Source organism: Saccostrea cucullata, unplaced genomic scaffold (genome assembly GCF_032062105.1).
Source record: "Saccostrea cucullata isolate Sc308-1 unplaced genomic scaffold, CSIRO_AGI_Scuc_v1 ctg2674, whole genome shotgun sequence".
In the NCBI taxonomy this organism is placed as follows: domain Eukaryota; kingdom Metazoa; phylum Mollusca; class Bivalvia; order Ostreida; family Ostreidae; genus Saccostrea; species Saccostrea cuccullata.
The window spans coordinates 102,859-122,713 of record NW_026918258.1 but is presented as its reverse complement, the minus strand read 5'-3'; the positions used below and the strand labels follow the sequence as shown (position 1 = coordinate 122,713).

At 29.3% G+C, this 19,855-nt stretch overlaps 2 long non-coding RNA genes across 5 annotated transcripts; one reads left to right on the top strand and one right to left on the bottom strand.

Annotated features, from left to right (window-relative positions):
* The first annotated feature begins 611 nt into the window (after positions 1 to 611).
* On the top strand, positions 612 to 3,286 carry LOC134260659 (uncharacterized). Of its 3 annotated transcripts, XR_009990596.1 has the most exons (4): positions 612 to 901; positions 1,902 to 1,961; positions 2,642 to 2,772; positions 3,155 to 3,286. It is a non-coding gene; the product is annotated as an uncharacterized LOC134260659 (long non-coding RNA). The 3 variants fall into 3 exon arrangements; XR_009990597.1 differs by lacking the exons at positions 612 to 901; positions 1,902 to 1,961 and adding an exon at positions 2,348 to 2,413; XR_009990600.1 differs by lacking the exons at positions 612 to 901; positions 1,902 to 1,961 and adding an exon at positions 2,399 to 2,452.
* A 9,991-nt stretch (positions 3,287 to 13,277) lies between these two features.
* Positions 13,278 to 19,532, bottom strand: LOC134260751 (uncharacterized). Of its 2 annotated transcripts, XR_009990620.1 has the most exons (6): positions 19,296 to 19,532; positions 18,236 to 18,295; positions 17,427 to 17,557; positions 16,916 to 17,046; positions 16,407 to 16,537; positions 13,278 to 14,813 (listed from the first exon to the last, which is right to left on the bottom strand). It is a non-coding gene; the product is annotated as an uncharacterized LOC134260751 (long non-coding RNA). The 2 variants fall into 2 exon arrangements; XR_009990622.1 differs by lacking the exons at positions 18,236 to 18,295; positions 19,296 to 19,532 and adding an exon at positions 17,786 to 17,851.
* Between the last annotated feature and the right edge of the window lie 323 nt (positions 19,533 to 19,855).

Genomic DNA, 19,855 nt, shown 5'->3' with positions numbered 1-19,855 from the left:
TTTTAAAGTTACGTGCAAACATATAGTTCTTACTCTCAACCGCTTTTGAGATAATACAAACGCTAAATAAAGCAACAAAAATAAAACGAAGTTTATTATAGGCGGGTCAAGGGAGTGCAGCCCCTGTGGGGTCGGGTCAAGGGAGTGCAGCCCCTGGGGGGATAGCCGGGTCAAGGGAGTGCAGCCCCTGGGGGGATAGCCGGGTCAATGGAGTGCAGCCCCTGGGGGGATAGGTGGGTCAAGGGAGTGCAGATTAGGGGGTCTGTGGGGGATAGCCTGGTCAATTCAGTACATATAGCCCCCTAAATACGGGGGTTTTACACTGTGTTTACATTATATACTATACGCTGCTACTACGATTTTGTCAGCGACTCAAGAATTTAATTATAACGTCACGCTTCACAGTCTACCCAGCCTAGCCTAATCGGTTCAAACTGATTTCCTCAAAACAATAAAAACCTGGATTTTTTACTGAAAACAATTACAAAAACACACATGGTTTATATACCTTTACTGTAAGGGCCCTGTGCATCAATACGTTTTACCTGCGTTTTTATACCTGTTGCATCATCTGTAAAGGGCCGTGTGCAAAAACTTAGGGTCGTGTGCAAAAATACCATAGACTTACCTATGCATTGTGACGTCATAAGCTTGGCAGCGACGTCATGTTAGTCCTTCACAAGCCGCGATGGCTGCTTATTTTGACACAATAACACAGACTTTCACAGCGCTTGAGACTTCATGTAATAACAGTATGGTCCTATGGATTTCAGTACCAAAACTGATTTTCTACCGTTTTTCTTCCAAGAAAGTTCTGAACAGCTGAATCCTGGATCAGCCTAGATGTTATTTCACTGGATTATTTAATGAATATTACTCTACTGAGTTACCTGGTTACATGGTAAGTTTTAACAAACTTTTCTTTATACATTTTCTATGAAGGTCATCTTTGTATTTATTCATTATTACTGTGTTATATACCTTATGTTTAGAACATTCATATAAACACTGCCATTGTTTACCCTGAAATACACTAGGACACTAAAAGATCCTTAAAATGTTGATAAATCTTTTTTGCATGAGTTATGATCATATTGTCTCACATTCCTTTTATTGGATCAGTATTCTAAATATTCTTATGAGGAGACTCCTAGCATATCTTATAAAATACTGATACATGCTTTTAAAACAACTAAAGTGATATTCTCAGTTGTTATTTCTAATATTTCTATGAATCTTTAATCACAGTGACCAAAAGAAGGATATGGAGATAATCAATCAGATCATATTATGCCAATGAATCTTTTGTCTCAAATCTTTTTTAATGAAATATACAGAATCTTTTGCCTTATTTGTCACTCATATTTTTACATTCTGGTGCAACAGTGGCCCAATGAAAGTGGGAAAAACTCAGTCTGAGCATCTCTGTAAATCTATAAACATGTGTGCCCCCCCCTTTTTTTTTTTAACCTTCATGTATATACATGTATGTATTTTATTTAGTCAGTGATTTCAAACATCAACATGTAAAATATATATTGAGTACTTTAAAAGTGAATATGCATGATTTTTACACCCTGAATATTCTGACATACTAATGGTGACATCAGTTAAAAGAGTAATTAGTTATGTAAAATTCAGTTTATATGAATGTAAATGGGGTATTTATTCTCAGTTCATGTAAGGTATAATTTGCATGTAACCCAGAGTGTATTTAATATTACTACGATGGGTCATTCTGTGATTGAATTTAAATCAGAAAAAATGTTTACTAAATTTTGGTAAAATACATATGGTATCTTTTACATTTCTGTCGTGTTTGTCTGTCAATTGTTGCTTTACTTCCTTTGTAAAATGAGGTTAATTTGTGTATCACTGAATATTGTATGCTTTTTTTTCAGGATCAGCTAAGATGTTGTTTCACTGGATTATTTAATTGGGCATATAATTGGATAATTCTGGTAAGTTTGTCTTTGTTTTGTTTACATTTCCTATGAAGGTCATCTTTGCATTTAACCATGATTATATGGTTTAATTTAATTACTGTGTAATTCTTATGTGATCTAATATCTCTAACATTCATATAAGCACAGTCTTATTTTGTCTAAAATATACTAAGGAAACTTCATATTGTTAATAAGTCCTTTTGCATAAATTATGATATAATGTCATAATTCATTATGTCTGTTACCCATGGAATTCAGACTTACTAAATTGTGATCTATAAGGAATGTAATAAAAGAAAAAGTAAGAATCTACAAAAGGTTTATCCTTGTTTTTGATTCTAAATATGTGGTATATATGGCATACATATATTTTCATTTTCACTTTTGTTTCTTGGTAATGAGCTTTTCAAAAAATGTAGGACTACATGTTGTATATGCTAATATCTTTTTGTATGCTGTACTGACAGGTATTAAACAAAATTGAATATGCTGTTAAGAGAAAGTCTGTTAGTGTCTAAAAATTACACTGATAATCATTTTGTATTTGTGATATTAATACAGTAACTGTGCTTCTTTTGTTATCTAAAGATAACATGATGAACTATTTTCATGAACTTTTTAGCACTGTATTTAAACATGCAATGTTTCATGCAGTTCCTTGTCATATTAACAAAATGATTATATTTTCTATACAGTCCTCAACCTGGAAGATATGTTTTGTTCCTAACCATCTATAATCCATTCTCTATGAAGTTCAGCCTGTCTGCCCAAATTCCTTTGGAAATACATAGTTAGTCAACCAACATAGAAACAATCAAACTTGAAGGTAAAGTTTCAATGAGATATCATTTTAATTTATTTAATTCTGTTTTATTTAAATGTTTATATTTTAAAATGGATAAAAAAATGGATAAAAAACATCTGATAATGGAAATCAATATCATAAAGATAGTAAGTTTTTTAGTGTCTAAATAATTAATCTGATAATCATTTTATTTATGATATTAATACAGTAGTTGTGCTTGTTTATTATCTATAGATAACATGATGAACTTTTCTCATCTGGAGTTAATGTTAAAAACAATTTTTTGAGATTAAAAACAAATATTTTCATGATCTTTTTTGGTATTGTACATGTTGTATTTAAACATGCAATGTTTCATGCAGTACTCTGTCATATTAACAAAATGATTATATTTTCTATACAGTCCTCAACCTGGAAGATATGTTTTATTCCTAACCATCTATAATCCATTCTCTATGAAGTTCAGCCTGTCTGCCCAAATTCCTTTGGAAATACATACTTAGTCAACCAACATAGAAACAATCAAACTTGAAGTTAAAGTTTCAATGAGATATCATTTTAATTTATTTAATTCTGTTTTATTTAAATGTTTATTATATTTTCTAAAACCTGGAAGATATGTTTTATTCCTAACCATCTATAATCCATTCTCTATGAAATGCCCAAATTCCTTTGGAAATACATAGTTAGTCAAACATAGAAACAATCAATAATGGAAATTTCAATATCATAAAGATATTTTAAAATGTAAGTTTTTTATATCATAAAGATCTAAATAATTAATCTGATAATCATTTTATTTATGATATTAATACAGTAGTTGTGCTTGTTTATTATCTATAGATAACATGATGAACTTTTCTCATCTGGAGTTAATGTTAAAAACAATTTTTTGAGATTAAAAACAAATATTTTCATGATCTTTTTTGGTATTGTACATGTTGTATTTAAACATGCAATGTTTCATGCAGTACTCTGTCATATTAACAAAATGATTATATTTTCTACAGTCCTCAACCTGGAAGATATGTTTTATTCCTAACCATCTATAATCCATTCTCTATGAAGTTCAGCCTGTCTGCCCAAATTCCTTTGGAAATACATAGTTAGTCAACCAACATAGAAACAATCAAACTTGAAGGTAAAGTTTCAATGAGATACAATTGTAATTTTTATTTATCTATTTATTTATTTATTTATTTATTTACATATGCATTTTTATATTTTTGAATTGATAAGTAAATGATATATGATTTTTTTTTTAAATAAAGAGGGCTTGGTGGTCATGGTCATGTTTAAACTCTATTGATATCCTTTAGAAGAAGAAGAAAAGGCATAAAAATTCATGATCAAATTTTTAAAACTAAAATGTATGAAATTTTTCTTTGCCAAATGATAGTTAACAGCTGAAGATAGCATATTTATAGAATAAGTTAAATATGGCTAATTTGTTAACCCCCAGCTTCCTTAATAGCATAATTGGTAAAGATAGGAAGTTTTGACTTCAATTGCTGATGAATTCTGAATTTTCCATTTAATATTAACATTCTATCAAAGAGAAAGAATACTATAATGTGGCTCATTAGGATGACCAGAAAAGAAATCTTAATGACCCTCTTGACTATGTATAAAGATTGTAACCTTATAACTGATGTAAGATGATCTGATTGTGTGGAAATAAAATTTCCTGGTGTTTCTACTACCCAAGATCTTCTTATGAGTGTATGGGACTGCTGTAATCCTTCTCCTGTTTATAAAAATAATACCTTGGAGCATGACACTTTATTCATAAAAGGCACTTTCAATATCATTTCTATGAGTTTGTGTTCTTTCTTTTTAATAATCTAGTGTTATATCTCCTTTAACCTCATTAATATGTATGCTTCCAACATCTTAGATCTGTCTGTATAGTTTCTTCAGCTCTTTGAACACAAATACCCTGATTCAATCTTTTGAGGTAAACATCATAGAGACATCATAGATGATTATCAGAGTGTATATATCACAATCTTGACCATAAGGTCAATTTAAATGGTCAAAGGCACAACAAATGAAAGTGAAAACTTTTCTTTTTTTTTTTTTTATCAGAATACATAATTTTGTAATAAACAAACACTGGAAAGTTACTCTCATAATGAGCCTTAATGTCTTCCAAGAGTTCAGTTTGGACTTCCTCCATTAATCCTTGTATCTTGTAATCCTTGTATCTCCAATGGTTTTGTGGGCTAAAAATCATGTGTCTTTAACAATCTTTTTTTTCTGACAACTGTTTTCTCTTATCATCTATAAACTTGACTTCTTCTCTAGTCAAAGGTCTTTCAGGGTAATCCAAGTAATTCTCACCCTCTTTTGGTAATAAATGGTTATATTCTTCATTGGCTTCTTCTGCAATCAAGGGTCTTTCTTTCTATGTAATCTCTGACAACATTAGGATCACCCTTTTCTGGACATAATTGGTTATATTCTTCTTGAGAAATGATCTCAATAGTGCCATCTTTTTTATTTTAACTGGTATACCTCTGTCTACATCTTTCTCTGAAAGAATTCTCTCTCCGAACTGAATTTTACTCATTCCTTTACTCTTTTCTTTACTAGAGGTGTTACCCATGGTTAATATGAAAAGTCAAAATCTTATGTTACAACTTGTTTTTATACCCTTTTTGTCTATATGTAGAATTCCATCAAGCTTATATTACATTACAATTTTTTTTTTCAACTAAGACATTATTTTTTTTATTTTTTCAGGATTCTCTAGTGAGAGGTTATGGAAATGATCTATGTCTACTCTTAGAATGGTGAAAGACTCTCAGATTATGCAAAGACTAACAGAATATCCTCTCTTGGAACACTGAAACAAGAAAACCAAACTTAAGAGGATGCAGGATTTAAGAAGAACATAAATATGATTTCCATCGAATTTAACCAGTACGATCATAGACTGTGGTTTATACAGGATGACAAAGAAAGGACCCAGGATTGTATGTTTCACTGTCAGACACTGACTATGGATAAAGTGTAATCATTTATCAAACTGAGATCTAGTCAAATCAAGTATTGAAAATATGATTTTCTGATAGCATGAGCTCTTTAAAAACTATTTCTCACTGACCTCAAAGTATCTGAATGTGACTTTTATTTTTACCAATTCATATTGAAGACTGTTGTTATGTATGGGAATTACACATTTAAACCTTTTATTTTTCATCTAATTTTTACAACCCCCTAGAAATTACACAGATATCCAGATGCTGGATTTAATGGTATTATTTAACTTTCCTGGAATTGTAAATATATTTTGTTTGTGTATGTATCATGTTTAATTTTGAATTTAAAATTTGTCTCAATAGGACCCCCATAAAGATGTAAGTGTCCCATAATCTGTGATGCAATAATATCTTGAATATTTGTTGTCATCCCATATACTTCATACTTACTACATAAAGACTGATTGGAGGAATACACTTTGTTGTTTGGGACACTTTATCAAGGTCAAAGCATGAGATTATTGAGAAGACTACTTTGACAATAATTTGTAACTTACAAACTTCACATCATAAGTACATAAATGAAGAATGAATAGGATGAATAAGAGATTTCTTAAGAAATCTTGGATCATGTTTCTCCTGAATAAAAACCAGTTACTGAGATAACTGATATGAGTCTTGCAATAACTTCAACATTTTGTAATAAGTATAGAAAATATGATTTTCTGATAGCATGGGCTCTTTAAAAATTAATTCTCACGGACTTCAGAGTATTTAAATGTGACTTTTATTTTTTGCCAATTCATATTGAAGACAGTTGTTATGTATGAGAAGTATACATTTAAACCTTTTATTTTGCATCTTATTTCTATATCCCCCTAGAAATTACACAGATATTCAGATGCTAGATTTAATGTAATTATTACTTTCCTGGAATTGTAAATATATTGTATTTGTGTATATATGTATGTGTATTGTACCCTATTTTTAAATTTAAAACTTGAAATATGATAAAGGTCCCTTAGTATCCCACTTCAAGATGCAGTTACCCAGTAATCTGTGATGCAATATCTTGAATATTTTTATCATCTCATATACTTCATGCTTACTACACATAACAGCTTATAGTAATACACATAGTTTTAAAGGACACATTTGTCAAGGTCAAAGCATGCGATTATTGAGATAACTACTTTTGAAAATAATTTGTAACCTACAAACTTCACATCATAAGTTAAGAATGAATCGGAGATTTTCTATAGATTTTAAGATCATTTTTCTTCTGGGTAAAAGTCAGTTGGTAAGATTACTAATATGAGCTTTGTAATGTTGAAACTTTAACATTTTGTTATAACCTAGAGACTTTATATCTGTTATATTGGGTGACATGGCATATTCTTTGGAAAGAATTGGAAATGTAAATCAAATGCACAACAAGGATGTTTAAAGACTTTTACTATGTAATACCTAAGAATTCTGTAAAAAATCTTATTATCACTGCATAGATAAAGACTGGTTGGAATAATATAAGTTTTGAACTAAGGTCAAGGGGAAAAACCCATTCATAAATAGATCTGCATGGGGAAGACTCCTCTAGATCTTCATTCAAAAGTAAAGAAAGTATTTTTTTTTAAGTTTGAAAGATTGAATGGCAGCATATCATTTGCTTATGAATTTAAAATGAATCCAAACATATACATCTTTAGATGATAACTGTAGAATTTTTTCAATTCCTGGACTTTCTGTCTTGATATTTTCCTTTATTTTCTGTAAAATTTAATGATTGTCTTTTTTAGTTTAGTTGCATTAGTTTCTTTTTGGCATGTAAAAATGACATCATCCAATTTGAAAGAAGTTCATCTACATTTTATATTTAGGAGAGAATTTTTCATCAAAGGTTTCATTTTTGTTTATATGGAATGCTAAGTTCTGTTGATTTCCCTTTTTCCTACTAAAGACATACCAGTAGAGTAGTAAATGTACATGATGTGTCAGCAAAGCATGCGGAAACCTGATGACTTTATCATTTCTGATTAAATCAAATTATGAGTTTCATCTTTGTTACATTGTAATAATTCCTAAATAGGACACACACCAGAAACTCTTAAAATGATCTCTACTGTTTTAACTGAGCATCAGGCTTTAACAGTACATAACTATTCCAAATGATTTTTGGACGCTTTTGTATCAAAAAGACAAAACAGTTGGTTCACAGATGTTCCAAAGAAAAACAGCCACAAAGAAATGATTTGTTATGTTCTTTGATTGATTCATGTAAAATATATTTTAAAAAGTATACTCTAACATTTATCTTTTGCATAAATAACTTTTTGTGGAGAATTTTTCATAACTTTAAAAAAAGTAGTCTTATTGTGTAATATGGTTAGCTTAAAATCTTGTAGACTTTAAAGTTTTACATGACCTGTCACACATCTTACATGTGTAACCATTTCATTTCAGGGTATTCAGCATATATTGTGGTTTTCTCTTAAATTTATTTGCTTATGTAATCAATAATTTGAGAATACTCAAATTAGGAAATGTAAGAGAGAATAGGCAAGAAAATCAGGGTTAAAAAATGTTTTTACTACAAAGGGGTTAATCTATTATTTAATATATAAGTACATTCAGTCTATACATTTCATTTGGGTATGAAATAAACTTACATTTGAGCATTTTAAGACAATTGTAAATATTACTTTAATCTGTTTTTTAAAAAATGACGAGATTCACTGTCAGCATGTTATTTCCTATAAAATAAAAAGAAAACAAACAATTTTATTTGAGTCAGTTTTTCTTTAAATGTAAATAAGAAGCATTGGAAGTTGGGAATATTTCACAAAGTTGATTGAATATAATACTCACTAGGACAGTTGGAGTATTATGATTTTACCCTAAAGGACACCAGTTTAAATTTCAATATACAAATCATGATTAGTCATGGAGTATAAAGTTTACACTTGCCAAAAAGTAAATGGTATCTCTATTCAGGGTCAATCCAAAGGAATGAAAACAATGTTTCTTTCTATGTATCAAATTTGAAGGATTTCTTGCAATAATTTCACTGTGTTCCTGTTCTGTTTTCTTTCTATGTATGGATAACCCTAACCTGTTCAATCAGAATACAAGAAGTAAATAAATTATGTCAAATGAAGAAGGTGCACAGCAGAAATTTACATGAATTGAACAGAGAATTCTGAGTTTCCCTCAAATATGGCACCAAGTGATGTAAATTTAAAAGAAAATGTGGATCCATCTTATGATTGAGACTAGTACATATTATGAATGATGGGCATTATGACATTTAGAATGACATTACATTGATTCAATTATATGGACAGCTCTTAATCCATACAGTCAAAATGGAGGAAATATTTTTCTTTATAGGCATAAAGTAAGAAACACTCAACCAATTCATCAGAATTTTACTCTTTAAAGAAAAGGAGCCTTACTTGCTTTGTTGAGTTGACATTCCTATTTTGTCTTTGGTAGGTACACTGATGGTTTCCTTGACTATAATGGGAACTTTTTATTTAAAAGTCCTCAGATTGTCCTGATATTTTGGTTAAAATAACTGCATGACATCAAATAATTTGTTCATACAAGGAAATAAAAGATTTTCCAGGTTTCTTCTATTGTGGGTCAAATTAAAAATAGTGTCCAACTAATATATCCAACATATAATACAAGATAATCATCCAAGTTACACAAAGGTAAATAAATGACCTTTTTAAGGTTTTAGTCAAAAGATCAAAGTGAGAAGGATATTTAATAGTTTGGTTAATATTCATCAAACTCCATGGATAGATTAATTAAACAAGCTTCATAAATTTTTATTTTCAGGTAAAAGATTAGCACAATTTTTGCTATACCATTGTTGTCCATGAATATCTAATCAACACTATTGATTTTTCAGGTTAAGGGTCAATGTGTTCCTACTACAGTAAAACTTCATTAATATAAGGATATCAGGGTGATTCGTTTATTTGTTAGAAATTAGTTATAAAATCTCCCACTCTTTTCTATAATATATCAGTGAATGTGCTCCTTAATTTTAAAGAATTTTACAAGCAAATCATATACTGACTTTCAATCCTTCAAAACACAATATAAATTGAATCTTGATATTAATACTTTTTAGGCTTTCAGACTTATAGGATTTCAATCTTGAAAACTTTCAGACTTTTAATCTTTAAAAACATTTAATCATGAGGACTGATTATTTATCTAGTAAGTCTTGTCTTTATGTAATTAAGATCAGTCTTTAGTTATTCAAAATTTTCATATTTGTAAAACCAAATTGTGAAAGTACGGTGTTTGTGTAATCTTCTTAATGTTTGTCTAAAATTATTGGATTTTAATACTGTCAAATATAATTTGTGATGATCAAAATTTCCAACTGAATTCAAAGACAAACTGCCTGACCAATATATATTTAAAGTTTCAACACCATACACTCTTGAATATCCCTAGATATCAATACATTTATTCAGCATTAGCTATCATCCGTAAAATAACCTAAGAAATACTTTTATCGTAACTTTAAAAAACATGAAATTCCTCACGCAATTTTAAAGAATCTTTGTTATAAGGGATATTAAAGGCAAAGGATCCATAAATTTTCCCTATAATGTGTAATTAATCTTCATGAAAAAAAAGGATGGTGTTAAGAGCCAAACCCAACATCCAAGGGAGAGGGAAGGGGGTTGAACCCTTTTGTCCAGGATACATGAATTTTAAAGGTTTAAAAAAAAAATTATAAAATTATATCAAATTTATAAGGTTAATATATTTTTAAGTTTTGTTTTTATTTAAAAATTATATTTTCTTTAAAAAAACAAAACTTAAAAACACCGTACTTTCACAATTTGGTTTTACAAATATGAAAATTTTGAATAACAAGTAGGAACACATTGACCCTTAACCTGAAAAATCAATAGTGTTGATTAGATATTCATGGACAACAATGGTATAGCAAAAATTGTGCTAATCTTTTACCTGAAAATAAAAATTTATGAAGCTTGTTTAATTAATCTATCCATGGAGTTTGATGAATATTAACCAAACTATTAAATATCCTTCTCACTTTGATCTTTTGACTAAAACCTTAAAAAGGTCATTTATTTACCTTTGTGTAACTTGGATGATTATCTTGTATTATATGTTGGATATATTAGTTGGACACTATTTTTAATTTGACCCAAAAAAAGAAGAAACCTGGAAAATCTTTTATTTCTTTGTATGAACAAATTATTTGATGTCATGCAGTTATTTTAACCAAAATATCAGGACAATCTGAGGACTTTTAAATAAAAAGTTCCCATTATAGTCAAGGAAACCATCAGTGTACCTACCAAAGACAAAATAGGAATGTCAACTCAACAAAGCAAGTAAGGCTCCTTTTCTTTAAAGAGTAAAATTCTGATGAATTGGTTGAGTGTTTCTTACTTTATGCCTATAAAGAAAAATATTTTCTCCATTTTGACTGTATGGATTAAGAGCTGTCCATATAATTGAATCAATGTAATGTCATTCTAAATGTCATAATGCCCATCATTCATAATATGTACTAGTCTCAATCATAAGATGGATCCACATTTTCTTTTAAATTTACATCACTTGGTGCCATATTTGAGGGAAACTCAGAATTCTTTGTTCAATTCATGTAAATTTCTGCTGTGCACCTTCTTCATTTGACATAATTTATTTACTTCTTGTATTCTGATTGAACAGGTTAGGGTTATCCATACATAGAAAGAAAACAGCACAGGAACACAGTGAAATTATTGCAAGAAATCCTTCAAATTTGATACATAGAAAGAAACATTGTTTTCATTCCTTTGGATTGACCCTGAATAGAGATACCATTTACTTTTTGGCAAGTGTAAACTTTATACTCCATGACTAATCATGATTTGTATATTGAAATTTAAACTGGTGTCCTTTAGGGTAAAATCATAATACTCCAACTGTCCTAGTGAGTATTATATTCAATCAACTTTGTGAAATATTCCCAACTTCCAATGCTTCTTATTTACATTTAAAGAAAAACTGACTCAAATAAAATTGTTTGTTTTCTTTTTATTTTATAGGAAATAACATGCTGACAGTGAATCTCGTCATTTTTTAAAAAACAGATTAAAGTAATATTTACAATTGTCTTAAAATGCTCAAATGTAAGTTTATTTCATACCCAAATGAAATGTATAGACTGAATGTACTTATATATTAAATAATAGATTAACCCCTTTGTAGTAAAAACATTTTTTAACCCTGATTTTCTTGCCTATTCTCTCTTACATTTCCTAATTTGAGTATTCTCAAATTATTGATTACATAAGCAAATAAATTTAAGAGAAAACCACAATATATGTTGAATACCCTGAAATGAAATGGTTACACATGTAAGATGTGTGACAGGTCATGTAAAACTTTAAAGTCTACAAGATTTTAAGCTAACCATATTACACAATAAGACTACTTTTTTAAAGTTATGAAAAATTCTCCACAAAAAGTTATTTATGCAAAAGATAAATGTTAGAGTATACTTTTTAAAATATATTTTACATGAATCAATCAAAGAACATAACAAATCATTTCTTTGTGGCTGTTTTTCTTTGGAACATCTGTGAACCAACTGTTTTGTCTTTTTGATACAAAAGCGTCCAAAAATCATTTGGAATAGTTATGTACTGTTAAAGCCTGATGCTCAGTTAAAACAGTAGAGATCATTTTAAGAGTTTCTGGTGTGTGTCCTATTTAGGAATTATTACAATGTAACAAAGATGAAACTCATAATTTGATTTAATCAGAAATGATAAAGTCATCAGGTTTCCGCATGCTTTGCTGACACATCATGTACATTTACTACTCTACTGGTATGTCTTTAGTAGGAAAAAGGGAAATCAACAGAACTTAGCATTCCATATAAACAAAAATGAAACCTTTGATGAAAAATTCTCTCCTAAATATAAAATGTAGATGAACTTCTTTCAAATTGGATGATGTCATTTTTACATGCCAAAAAGAAACTAATGCAACTAAACTAAAAAAGACAATCATTAAATTTTACAGAAAATAAAGGAAAATATCAAGACAGAAAGTCCAGGAATTGAAAAAATTCTACAGTTATCATCTAAAGATGTATATGTTTGGATTCATTTTAAATTCATAAGCAAATGATATGCTGCCATTCAATCTTTCAAACTTAAAAAAAAATACTTTCTTTACTTTTGAATGAAGATCTAGAGGAGTCTTCCCCATGCAGATCTATTTATGAATGGGTTTTTCCCTTGACCTTAGTTCAAAACTTATATTATTCCAACCAGTCTTTATCTATGCAGTGATAATAAGATTTTTTACAGAATTCTTAGGTATTACATAGTAAAAGTCTTTAAACATCCTTGTTGTGCATTTGATTTACATTTCCAATTCTTTCCAAAGAATATGCCATGTCACCCAATATAACAGATATAAAGTCTCTAGGTTATAACAAAATGTTAAAGTTTCAACATTACAAAGATGATATTAGTAATCTTACCAACTGACTTTTACCCAGAAGAAAAATGATCTTAAAATCTATAGAAAATCTCCGATTCATTCTTAACTTATGATGTGAAGTTTGTAGGTTACAAATTATTTTCAATAGTAGTTATCTCAATAATCGCATGCTTTGACCTTGACAAATGTGTCCTTTAAAACTATGTGTATTACTATAAGCTGTTATGTGTAGTAAGCATGAAGTATATGAGATGATAAAAATATTCAAGATATTGCATCACAGATTACTGGGTAACTGCATCTTGAAGTGGGATACTAAGGGACCTTTATCATATTTCAAGTTTTAAATTTAAAAATAGGGTACAATACACATACATATATACACAAATACAATATATTTACAATTCCAGGAAAGTAATAATTACATTAAATCTAGCATCTGAATATCTGTGTAATTTCTAGGGGATATAGAAATAAGATGCAAAATAAAAGGTTTAAATGTATACTTCTCATACATAACAACTGTCTTCAATATGAATTGGCAAAAAATAAAAGTCACATTTAAATACTCTGAAGTCCGTGAGAATTAATTTTTAAAGAGCCCATGCTATCAGAAAATCATATTTTCTATACTTATTACAAAATGTTGAAGTTATTGCAAGACTCATATCAGTTATCTCAGTAACTGGTTTTTATTCAGGAGAAACATGATCCAAGATTTCTTAAGAAATCTCTTATTCATCCTATTCATTCTTCATTTATGTACTTATGATGTGAAGTTTGTAAGTTACAAATTATTGTCAAAGTAGTCTTCTCAATAATCTCATGCTTTGACCTTGATAAAGTGTCCCAAACAACAAAGTGTATTCCTCCAATCAGTCTTTATGTAGTAAGTATGAAGTATATGGGATGACAACAAATATTCAAGATATTATTGCATCACAGATTATGGGACACTTACATCTTTATGGGGGTCCTATTGAGACAAATTTTAAATTCAAAATTAAACATGATACATACACAAACAAAATATATTTACAATTCCAGGAAAGTTAAATAATACCATTAAATCCAGCATCTGGATATCTGTGTAATTTCTAGGGGGTTGTAAAAATTAGAAGAAAAATAAAAGGTTTAAATGTGTAATTCCCATACATAACAACAGTCTTCAATATGAATTGGTAAAAATAAAAGTCATATTCAGATACTTTGAGGTCAGTGAGAAATAGTTTTTAAAGAGCTCATGCTATCAGAAAATCATATTTTCAATACTTGATTTGACTAGATCTCAGTTTGATAAATGATTACACTTTATCCATAGTCAGTGTCTGACAGTGAAACATACAATCCTGGGTCCTTTCTTTGTCATCCTGTATAAACCACAGTCTATGATCGTACTGGTTAAATTCGATGGAAATCATATTTATGTTCTTCTTAAATCCTGCATCCTCTTAAGTTTGGTTTTTTTGTTTCAGTGTTCCAAGAGAGGATATTCTGTTAGTCTTTGCATAATCTGAGAGTCTTTCACCATTCTAAGAGTAGACATAGATCATTTCCATAACCTCTCACTAGAGAATCCTGAAAAAATAAAAAAAAAATGTCTTAGTTGAAAAAAAAAATTGTAATGTAATATAAGCTTGATGGAATTCTACATATAGACAAAAAGGGTATAAAAACAAGTTGTAACATAAGATTTTGACTTTTCATATTAACCATGGGTAACACCTCTAGTAAAGAAAAGAGTAAAGGAATGAGTAAAATTCAGTTCGGAGAGAGAATTCTTTCAGAGAAAGATGTAGACAGAGGTATACCAGTTAAAATAAAAAAGATGGCACTATTGAGATCATTTCTCAAGAAGAATATAACCAATTATGTCCAGAAAAGGGTGATCCTAATGTTGTCAGAGATTACATAGAAAGACCCTTGATTGCAGAAGAAGCCAATGAAGAATATAACCATTTATTACCAAAAGAGGGTGAGAATTACTTGGATTACCCTGAAAGACCTTTGACTAGAGAAGAAGTCAAGTTTATAGATGATAAGAGAAAACAGTTGTCAGAAAAAAAAGATTGTTAAAGACACATGATTTTTAGCCCACAAAACCATTGGAGATACAAGGATTACAAGATACAAGGATTAACGGAGGAAGTCCAAACTGAACTCTTGGAAGACATTAAGGCTCATTATGAGAGTAACTTTCCAGTGTTTGTTTATTACAAAATTATGTATTCTGATAAAAAAAAAGAAAGAAAAGTTTTCACTTTCATTTGTTGTGCCTTTGACCATTTAAATTGACCTTATGGTCAAGATTGTGATATATACACTCTGATAATCATCTATGATGTCTCTATGATGTTTACCTCAAAAGATTGAATCAGGGTATTTGTGTTCAAAGAGCTGAAGAAACTATACAGACAGATCTAAGATGTTGGAAGCATACATATTAATGAGGTTAAAGGAGATATAACACTAGATTATTAAAAAGAAAGAACACAAACTCATAGAAATGATATTGAAAGTGCCTTTTATGAATAAAGTGTCATGCTCCAAGGTATTATTCTTATAAACAGGAGAAGGATTACAGCAGTCCCATACACTCATAAGAAGATCTTGGGTAGTAGAAACACCAGGAAATTTTATTTCCACACAATCAGATCATCTTACATCAGTTATAAGGTTACAATCTTTATACATAGTCAAGAGGGTCATTAAGATTTCTTTTCTGGTCATCCTAATGAGCCACTTTATAGTATTCTTTCTCTTTGATAGAATGTTAATATTAAATGGAAAATTCAGAATTCATCAGCAATTGAAGTCAAAACTTCCTATCTTTACCAATTATGCTATTAAGGAAGCTGGGGGTTAACAAATTAGCCATATTTAACTTATTCTATAAATATGCTATCTTCAGCTGTTAACTATCATTTGGGAAAGAAAAATTTCATACATTTTAGTTTTAAAAATTTGATCATGAATTTTTATGCCTTTTCTTCTTCTTCTAAAGGATATCAATAGAGTTTAAACATGACCATGACCACCAAGCCCTCTTTATTTAAAAAAAAATCATATATCATTTACTTATCAATTCAAAAATATAAAAATGCATATGTAAATAAATAAATAAATAAATAGATAAATAAAAATTACAATTGTATCTCATTGAAACTTTACCTTCAAGTTTGATTGTTTCTATGTTGGTTGACTAACTATGTATTTCCAAAGGAATTTGGGCAGACAGGGTGAACTTCATAGAGAATGGATTATAGATGGTTAGGAATAAAACATATCTTCCAGGTTGAGGACTGTAGAAAATATAATCATTTTGTTAATATGACAGAGTACTGCATGAAACATTGCATGTTTAAATACAACATGTACAATACCAAAAAAGATCATGAAAATATTTGTTTTTAATCTCAAAAAATTGTTTTTAACATTAACTCCAGATGAGAAAAGTTCATCATGTTATCTATAGATAATAAACAAGCACAACTACTGTATTAATATCATAAATAAAATGATTATCAGATTAATTATTTAGACACTAAAAAACTTACTATCTTTATGATATTGATTTCCATTATCAGATGTTTTTTATCCATTTTTTATCCATTTTAAAATATAAACATTTAAATAAAACAGAATTAAATAAATTAAATGATATCTCATTGAAACTTTACCTTCAAGTTTGATTGTTTCTATGTTGGTTGACTAACTATGTATTTCCAAAGGAATTTGGGCAGACAGGCTGAACTTCATAGAGAATGGATTATAGATGGTTAGGAATAAAACATATCTTCCAGGTTGAGGACTGTAGAAAATATAATCATTTTGTTAATATGACAGAGTACTGCATGAAACATTGCATGTTTAAATACAACATGTACAATACCAAAAAAGATCATGAAAATATTTGTTTTTAATCTCAAAAAATTGTTTTTAACATTAACTCCAGATGAGAAAAGTTCATCATGTTATCTATAGATAATAAACAAGCACAACTACTGTATTAATATCATAAATAAAATGATTATCAGATTAATTATTTAGACACTAAAAAACTTACTATCTTTATGATATTGATTTCCATTATCAGATGTTTTTTATCCATTTTTTTATCCATTTTAAAATATAAACATTTAAATAAAACAGAATTAAATAAATTAAAATGATATCTCATTGAAACTTTACCTTCAAGTTTGATTGTTTCTATGTTGGTTGACTAACTATGTATTTCCAAAGGAATTTGGGCAGACAGGCTGAACTTCATAGAGAATGGATTATAGATGGTTAGGAATAAAACATATCTTCCAGGTTGAGGACTGTATAGAAAATATAATCATTTTGTTAATATGACAAGAAACTGCATGAAACATGGCATGTTTAAATACAGTGCTAAAAAGTTCATGAAAATAGTTCATCATGTTATCTTTAGATAACAAAAGAAGCACAGTTACTGTATTAATATTACAAATACAAAATGATTATCAGTGTAATTTTTAGACACTAACAGACTTTCTCTTAACAGCATATTCAATTTTGTTTAATACCTGTCAGTACAGCATACAAAAAGATATTAGCATATACAACATGTAGTCCTACATTTTTTGAAAAGCTCATTACCAAGAAACAAAAGTGAAAATGAAAATATATGTATGCCATATATACCACATATTTAGAATCAAAAACAAGGATAAACCTTTTGTAGATTCTTACTTTTTTTTATTACATTCCTTATAGATCACAATTTAGTAAGTCTGAATTCCATGGGTAACAGATATAATGAATTATGACATTATATCATAATTTATGCAAAAGGACTTATTAACAATATGAAGTTTCCTTAGTATATTTTAGACAAAATAAGACTGTGCTTATATGAATGTTAGAGATATTAGATCACATAAGAATTACACAGTAATTAAATTAAACCATATAATCGTGGTTAAATGCAAAGATGACCTTCATAGGAAATGTAAACAAAACAAAGACAAACTTACCAGAATTATCCAATTATATGCCCAATTAAATAATCCAGTGAAACAACATCTTAGCTGATCCTGAAAAAAAGCATACAATATTCAGTGATACACAAATTAACCTCATTTTACAAAGGAAGTAAAGCAACAATTGACAGACAAACACGACAGAAATGTAAAAGATACCATATGTATTTTACCAAAATTTAGTAAAAATTTTTTCTGATTTAAATTCAATCACAGAATGACCCATCGTAGTAATATTAAATACACTCTGGGTTACATGCAAATTATACCTTACATGAACTGAGAATAAATACCCCATTTACATTCATATAAACTGAATTTTACATAACTAATTACTCTTTTAACTGATGTCACCATTAGTATGTCAGAATATTCAGGGTGTAAAAATCATGCATATTCACTTTTAAAGTACTCAATATATATTTTACATGTTGATGTTTGAAATCACTGACTAAATAAAATACATACATGTATATACATGAAGGTTTAAAAAAAAAGGGGGGGGGGGCACACATGTTTATGGATTTACAGAGATGCTCAGACTGAGTTTTTCCCACTTTCATTGGGCCACTGTTGCACCAGAATGTAAAAATATGAGTGACAAATAAGGCAAAAGATTCTGTATATTTCATTAAAAAGATTTGAGACAAAAGATTCATTGGCATAATATGATCTGATTGATTATCTCCATATCCTTCTTTTGGTCACTGTGATTAAAGATTCATAGAAATATTAGAAATAACAACTGAGAATATCACTTTAGTTGTTTTACAAGCATGTATCAGTATTTTATAAGATATGCTAGGAGTCTCCTCATAAGAATATTTAGAATACTGATCCAATAAAAGGAATGTGAGACAATATGATCATAACTCATGCAAAAAAGATTTATCAACATTTTAAGGATCTTTTAGTGTCCTAGTGTATTTCAGGGTAAACAATGGCAGTGTTTATATGAATGTTCTAAACATAAGGTATATAACACAGTAATAATGAATAAATACAAAGATGACCTTCATAGAAAATGTATAAAGAAAAGTTTGTTAAAACTTACCATGTAACCAGGTAACTCAGTAGAGTAATATTCATTAAATAATCCAGTGAAATAACATCTAGGCTGATCCAGGATTCAGCTGTTCAGAACTTTCTTGGAAGAAAAACGGTAGAAAATCAGTTTTGGTACTGAAATCCATAGGACCATACTGTTATTACATGAAGTCTCAAGCGCTGTGAAAGTCTGTGTTATTGTGTCAAAATAAGCAGCCATCGCGGCTTGTGAAGGACTAACATGACGTCGCTGCCAAGTTTATGACGTCACAATGCATAGGTAAGTCTATGGTATGTTTTGCACACGGCCCCCTTACAGATGATGCAACAGGTATAAAAACGGAGGTAAAACGTATTGATGCACAGGGCCCTTACAGTAAAGGTATATAAACCATGTGTGTTTTTGTAATTGTTTTCAGTAAAAAATCTAGGTTTTTATTGTTTTGAGGAAATCAGTTTGAACCGATTAGGCTAGGCTGGGTAGACTGTGAAGCGTGACGTTATAATTAAATTCTTGAGTCGCTGACAAAATCGTAGTAGCAGCGTATAGTATATAATGTAAACACA